Below are 8060 nucleotides of genomic sequence, written 5' to 3'. Positions count from 1 at the left end.
TCCTTCTTGGTGTGACCTGTGGAAATTTCATGTGGGTTGAGGGCTGTCCTGGCCCCTTTTTTGAGCTCTGAGCAGGGCTAATACCCACTTTCTATAATAAAAAGCTTTAATTAATTATTTGCATCCTTACTCTGTTTTTGTTCTTTTTTTTTAATTAATTTCAAATTTATTCTTAACAATTTGCTAATTCAGTTATCTCTTTGTTTTATAAACTGAGTTCCACTATATTACTTGATAATTTTTTAGGCCTATCTTACTCAGTAACATAGGCCTTTTGACCTCGAAAACACTCAACCCACTTCATTTCTGTTAACAGTCAGAAAGACAATATTTTATCCTTTTGACACAGAATCAGCTCCATTATGATATGCTGAAAAGATAGTTAGATGTGGGGTGGACGGAGCAAGCTTGCGTTTATTATTTTTACAATTATTTCACAATTATTTTAATCTCCAAACTGTTTTAGATAGTTCTGCTTTGCATTTTATGCTTTGCTAAATACAAAATTGACATATTTCATGGACATATTTCATAGACTTTTTAACATCTGTAAATGAAAAAATTAAAACATAAATATTATTAGTGAATAATACTATAAATAATAATATAAAATAAAATGGTTATTTTTCTTAAATACTTAATTTCTGCCATATTAAACTTTTAATTAAGATAAATCTTACAGTAATGTCAATTGTTTTTTTATCTCAAATATTTTGGTGGGTCTTGAAATAGATTATACTTGTTTAGGTGGGTCGTGGAATGGAAAAGTTTGAGAACCCCTGTCTTAAACCATTCATCGTGAAATATTATACAACTGTGTATGAGTATTTGTACAATATATAAGACTGGCCTTGTTTCAAAGCAAACTATGCCCTAAATGATTTTAGTTGTGGTTGCCACGGATTCTGAGTAGGATAACTTTTTTTTTTCTTTCGTTAGACTCTACTGAGCATAGACCTGGTAGCATTCCTCATACTTTCTAGATGTCATGCAACTGGGCAACGTCAGTCACCATAAAGTTTAGTTTAACTCCGCTGTATAAACCTCATTTTTTTCTTTTTTCTTTTTTTTTCTCCATCAAAATCTAATAGATTAATTTGTTTAAAATAATAGGCCTAGGCATTGTGCACTTGAGAGAGCCAATTATAACGTTGCAGTGGTCTTTCCCCCGTTGGCAAGGGAGGGTCGTTACTAGCACGCCCTTCATCCCTCACGTCATGCTGTGTGGAGTTGTTGAAGTGGTTCTCATTGATGGAGCAAACCATTCCTCGTCTTTTATAGAACTGCTGTCACCTGTAAATGGAAACCTTTAGATTTAGTCAAATACATTTTTGTTATTGCTCATGAGCTACTTTGAGAAGAGGATTGGAGATCTCTGCATAATCTAGGATCCATGGCCATCAACATTTCCATCTTGTTATCCCCAGTGATGACAGCATATGTGATTTCATGATTTTGGAGTAATTTTGTTTTATTTTATTATTATTTTATTTTATTTAGCCCTAGAAAATTACTATTAAACAAAATGGAGTGACCAATATTTTTATTTTATCAGCCATAATTTTTTCTATTAGACTTGTCTACCTGTTTTTTTCTTTTCCCCATAGAGTTCAACATTGTTGTCAATAATTCAGTTGTGCATTTCCCCCTTGTTGGTTAATGAAAATAGCCTTCACTATGCAAAATCCAGCTCCATTGTTATCTGATTGGTGAGTCAAGCACTCACTTCTGTCTGTCATAATTACTTTTTCTTTAAGACATAAGGCTGGACTGGTACCTATTGAAAAGCAGATTGAGAATGTTAGTTAAAATACAGAATTCAAAGAACTGCTGTGAGACCAGTGGATAATCAAGATTAATATAGTTAATAAAATAATTAACAAAATATGAAGCAGTCTCTATAGTGAGTGATCATTATATATGCAGCACCTGTGCACGCAATGGGAAGGGATGGAAGTCCTTCTGGTTAGATCATCAGTCTGTTGAAGCTGTTTGGCTGTTGCACTGGGTCGGTCAGTCTGTGATGGCACTCAAAGGCCTGATGTTGTGGTGTATGGTCTCTGTTGTTTCTCTGCCTCTCCTCCAGTCTGGCGTTTGATTGCTCCTGCCAGAATTTTGCATTTCAGGATGTTCTCTTCACCCTCAGGAAAAGTCTCAAGTGAAAGAGTCACCTTTTCCTGCTTTAAGTCAGCCTTTCTCCATGCAGAAGTGTGCACTCCTCTTTCAGGAGGGGAGTTGCAAGTCCATCAGCCCCTCCCTCTACTTCTCTCTGCAGCTGTGTCTTTGCTTCTTCACCACTTTGTTAGACAGACTCCAGTTCATTGCTTCCCTTTGTCAAAGCACTGTTCCAGAAGTCATCTGAAATTTGAACACTCAGAGACTGCATTAATCAAATTGAACCTTTGTAAACTCTGACCAAATTGTGTCTGAGCAATCTGCTCTTTATCTAATTTTCACTTTTCAACCATCTCTTTCAATGGTCCCTTAATAAAAACAATCTCATCTGGTTAAAAACAGCAGTTCCCTTTTTCTATTTTAGTAAAGCAATTTCTTCATTGCAGAAAATTAGCAAGCAGTTTTTTCTTTGCAAAATGCAGAAAGCAGCAGTAATCTACCTTTATTATCTAAGTATACTGCAATAAAACAAAATAATCCTTCCTTTTACAACAGCATGACATGCGTATGGTAAACTAAAGACTTCAATCATAATTTTTCTTCTATATTTGCATACATGATTCAGAATAATCTGGTAATGGTGAATTAATTTTTACCAACCAACATAACAAAATACCTTTTATTTAAATATTTAATCAACAAATTTCATTATTATTGTTAAATAGCTATTTATTAATCAAAATTTCTATGAATTTGGTCACCCAATCTTGCTCTGATTTCTGCAAAATCCATATATTGGCATACTTTTTTTTTTTCTAAAACAACATTCATACAAGTCCCTTTATTGTTTAGGGCTCACAGACTCATTCACTCTTCTCCAGCGCAACACCAGCTGCGTCCGTCTCCGTGACCTGATCACACTCAAGTGACAGTTCAGGAGGGGCACACACCTTTTGCTCCACCAGATATAGAGTTTATTTTATCATACAACCACAAGTTACAAATACACTCAGACAGACACAGACACATACATTTACACAGACTACTCTACACTCTTCCTAAGTGACTTGCGGTTACTCGTTCTTTTACTGATACACTTCCTCAACACAGTTAAAAAAAACAGCACTCTGCAGGATTTTTTGCCTAGCCATAGGACTTTGCGCACTTTCCTTTACTGTATCTGCTTAACGTCCATTGATGTCCATCAAGGCCCACTCATCAATAAACACAGACCATTGCATGCAATGTATATCTGCTTAATGTCTACTGCCATCCGTCAAAGGCCCTCTTGGCAGTAAACACAGATTTTTGCATGCACAATCTGCCCTCATTCACTATTATAGTAAAACAGATCAGTGCATGCTATTATTTCTTCTGGAATCAAAACTTTTTTCTTTTTGTTCTTTAAATTTGGAGGAGCATTTTCGAGTGTCAATGCAAATGTAAATGCAAACAACATTTATTATATAAGCAAAAAAACTGCCTACCTTTATTATTTAGTGGCCACTAAAAATGTTGTTCGTTAAGCCAGCCCAAAGTGGTTCTCCACCCTCTGCTCCTTTCCAGCCCCATGTTGGGCGCCAAAATGTGGTGGCTTCTGCCGATGCTGTAAGGAATCATTCAAGTCATGAGGTTTTGATGCCAGAAGATAGACTTTATTCTTCAGACTAAATAAAGCCGAGATAAATTATGTGGAGCAATCTCCAGACTCTTTTTCTGTACTCTCTTATATACTGTTCGTTCTCTAGGAGTGTTCAATACATTTCATTTATGGGATCATCACGATGCAGTCATGAGGCCTTAATTTTATGTTCTGTGAAAATAAGGGACCTATTATGTGCCATCATGTGCTTATCATGTACTTCACCATATGTCTGCACATTCCATTCTCATACAGATGTCTATACATGCAGGCAAATAAATACACATGATTATAATAGTAGAATAACTTAATACATAAATGGCTATATTCACATTGATTATACCTGAATAATTTATATTTTGATTAATTAAAATCTTCTACACTGTCTAATTAAACAATTTATACAAAGGTTTATATGCAAGTTTATGGCTAGCATCATGGATCAAGTGGGAGAGACAGGCAGTCAAACAAACTATACGGTTGAAGTTTAAAGGATTTTAAAGTGATTGCTGTATAGTTTATGGTGTTAAGCGGTTAAATTTCAAATAACTAAAAGGAAGGAATAACATTTTACCTCAGGATTTTACCTCAGACCGGCTCATATGGGAAACTGCTCGTGCGCTAATTAACCAAACGGCATTTATTTATTAAATTAATTTAGAAAACCTACAAAAATACAAAACACTAATCATTAGGGCTGGGTAAAAAATATCGATATCTCGATATTAATCGATTCTCATTTTTAGGGATATCGATTCTTAAATCCCAAGAATCGATTTGTCTACCCTGTTTTCAGTTAATGGACGGAATAAGGGCACTTCCCATCCAATACATGGCAATAAGCATTGTGCCTTGGCACTTTTAATATGAAACAAAGTCTCCGATTTCAAATTCTGTCCATTGTATTGCAATATTCCAACAGTAAATGCCGTTTTGGCACTGTTTAATGTGGAGTGACAGATCGCTGTAGCGCCTCAGTTCAACAGACGCAGCAGCGCGAGGCGCACGTGAACTGATCGTCTCCTCCACATTAATACCAACTTCAGCATAAAATAAACATGACTAAACATCCAAAGGTAAGTTAAAAGAAAGAGTACAACTTTACAATCCGTATCCTGTCTCATGTAATCGCTCAATCAGTGTTTCAGCCGTGCAAAGACATCCATATGACAGCTTGTAAACAATGTGTCACGTAACGTCACATTTACCTTAGAAAAACATATTCGGTGACCATAAACTCATTAATAAAATAGAAAAATAAACTGTAGAGAGGGGCATTTTGCTAAATATATGCACCATATAACATATTCATTATAAATGTTACTGTTCTTCAATGTTTAATTTATGTTTTAATAAATCCATCAAGTTTTTATGACAGCCACCATTCTGTTTATATAAAAAAAATTGAAGTAGAAATATGATTATGTAATTTTAAACATTTTAAAAACTTCATTAAGTGTAATTTTAACAAATTAGTCAATTTTAACCTTCCGTATTATAGTAATGTAGTACCAACTGACGCTCATGTATATATTTTACAGCATTAGTTGAGAGATTTTTTTTTCCTTGAGAAAATTTTACATGTACTGTACCTGATATATATCCAAAAATAATCAATATCGAATCGGTAATCGAATCGAATCGCAAGCTTGTGAATGAGAATCGAATTGAAACGTGAAATTTGTGTCAAAACACAGTCCTACTAATCATCTTATGTGACATCTACCCTTGTAACGCTCGGCCTAATCAAAGCAGGCTACACAAATAAAGTTTGTTCTTTATCCTAAAAAAAAAAAAACAGTTTGTGAATGATAAACCGCACAAAACAACAGAATAAATGCCAAGCCAAAGTGTATTTAACCAGGAAACACACAAAATACAATATGTACAATATGTACAAAAATGTATGTGCAAGCGTCTGTAATGTCCTTTGAAGTCCAGTGTTGTTGTTTGAGTCGGCCTCACCGGTGAAGTGTTTTAAAGTCCAGGAGCTCGACGAGGGACAGCTGTCCTGTGACGGAATCCCCAAGGAGAAATAATCCAACGAGTCTCTATATTCCACAAGTGTGATATTTCCACAACAAGAGACGTAACAGTCACAGACTAAGACAACAATAAGATGAACTGAGCGATCGATCGCAATGTTTCACAGTGAGCAGTCAAAGAGTTGCTCCAGAACGCCGGTGTTACACCAAATTCTGTGACCATCGTATTCTTTGACCCTAGGCACTGTTGTCACTGTCTGGCTTGAACTCGATCACAAAGTACGAAAATTTTCACAGTGAGCAGTCAGAGAATTGCGTCAGAACGCCGGTAAACCCTCTTCTTTTATCGGAAGTGTAAATCATCCGATCCCATGACGTAACGGGGATTCCCTGCGGCAGAACTCTCGCAAGAACAAACGGGAACAACAACACTCGACGGGGCAACAAAAACACAGGGGACCAATTATACATAGACAGCTGACATAAATATACAATTATTATATTGACCTCTTATAAATATCCCCATTATGTGGTTGCGCCACAACCTTTGGGCAAAAACTATGAATAAAAGTTGATTTACAGCGCTTACCTTTTTCTCCGTGTCCGTCTGCTGGCAGTTGACCGTTACAGAACAAAATGACCCACATGCAGGCTCCTGCAGTATTCAGACAGTGTTGTGCGCTGGTTTACATGTTCACATTTGTCTCGTGCCCTATTTCAATAAATGTGTTACTAACAAACATAAATTATCTCCATTTGCTAAGCAAAATATTTGGGTGTTGTTTTGTCCTTTTGATGGCAAATATTTTTTATATTTTATATATCTATATCTCTACAAATACAATAAAGCATGCCATCATTTAAAATGTTTGACAAATTCAGAGTTTTTCCCATATTATATCCATCTTAACAAAGACAAACACATGTAATGCAATAATCTGAAACGTTATCTGGAGACCAACTGACCACGTCGCTACAACGTTCTCCACAGGACTAACTAGCGATGTCTTTTGAGGACATGACCACAGCGTTTCTGGAACGTTGCAAGTGGGGCAGGTGAAATCACCAGATTCGGCTTTCCAGCCAACTGGCAAGAGTGACATGTACGACAACCGTTTTTTTAAAACCCGGCCAGAAAAAATGCCTGAGTATTCAATTATATGTTTTTGTCACACCCAAATGACCAGACAAGTGATGATCATGGGCTAGACACATCACCTGCTGTCGATACACATCAGGCACGACAATTTGATAAACAGCAATCCAATCCAAATCTGCAACGCCACTAGGGCACCATTTTCGCATAAGCAAACCATCTTCTACTAAATAAGCAACCATTTTCTCCCTTGCCTCTTCAGGGCTTACAGCAGAAACGAAACACTTACTCAAAGTCAAATCTTTCTGTTGCTCTGCACACATTTGTTCTCAAGTGACAGCTAATGTTAAAACATCTGGACTAGGTGACGTACTCTGTGTACCCGTTGACGTTGAACTTGACTGAGCGTTTACTGCTAAAACAGATGCAGACAGAGGGGAGGGCATCTGGCCTGCGAACACAGGAGCCATAAAAGAATCAGATAAAGCTGTTTCATTACCTGGACTACTACGCAACTGCGCTTGTGTGACTGCACATGCAGAAAACACTTCAGGATAAGATTCATCCAAAATATCTGGCGAAGAAGACACATTGGGACTGTCTAATATTTGCAAAATGAGCATAACTTTTCCCTCCTGCCAAATCATTTCAGAGTATAAGAGTAACTCCCCTAACAAGTAGGGAAGGGCACACTTCTGTAGCAAATTAGCTCAAAAGGGAAATGTATATAAATAATTACAATAAATTATGATTAATCACAATTATTTATATCAGCTGCCAGTAGTAACTGTAGCAGAATTAAATTGCCCTCAACTAATCTGTTCGTCCAGCGAACATTCAGTGTAAGTTCATATCAACTCTAGGAAAGGATATTTTTGTGGCCACAGAAAATACTTTCATACAGTAGTAATGCATTAGATCATGTAGCAAGGATCAAAATCGTAAAAGGACATTAATTTGCAAGGCAGAATCAGAAACTCATGTAATTTGTGCACAAGAGTTTTATTAACTAAACACTAACACAAACTAGTCTAACAAGCAAACAAACATACACTCACGCGGACATACAAAAGGGGAGCTAAAGTGGATGAATGAAGCCAGTAAAGAAACCAGAGAATGCAGTTATGGAAAATGAGTCAGAACCACCTGAGTTAAAAACCATCAGTGCCGTTTTACAACGGGGTCTACCGCTTATACTAAACCTCTGTTTCGTTTAGTTAAA

At 36.5% G+C, this 8060-nt stretch overlaps 1 long non-coding RNA gene across 4 annotated transcripts in view; it reads right to left on the bottom strand.

Annotated features, from left to right (window-relative positions):
- Positions 1-6004, bottom strand: part of LOC107697530 (uncharacterized) — a 12298-nt gene extending 6294 nt beyond the window's left edge. The window contains exons 1-3 of one of the 4 annotated variants that reach the window (XR_001635208.1): positions 5723-6004; positions 3603-3721; positions 1171-1307 (exon numbers count right to left, since the gene is read on the bottom strand). This is a non-coding gene — a long non-coding RNA (uncharacterized LOC107697530). Of the gene's footprint in view, positions 1-1170; positions 1308-2330; positions 2359-3602; positions 3722-5722 lie in introns of those variants that run through there. The other 3 variants (XR_001635210.1, XR_001635211.1, XR_001635209.1) reach the window with 3 other exon arrangements.
- Between the last annotated feature and the right edge of the window lie 2056 nt (positions 6005-8060).

This window comes from Sinocyclocheilus anshuiensis, unplaced genomic scaffold, assembly GCF_001515605.1.
Source record: "Sinocyclocheilus anshuiensis isolate Anshui unplaced genomic scaffold, SAMN03320099.WGS_v1.1 scaffold1534, whole genome shotgun sequence".
In the NCBI taxonomy this organism is placed as follows: Eukaryota; Metazoa; Chordata; class Actinopteri; order Cypriniformes; family Cyprinidae; genus Sinocyclocheilus; species Sinocyclocheilus anshuiensis.
This window is presented reverse-complemented; position numbering and strand designations above follow the sequence as displayed.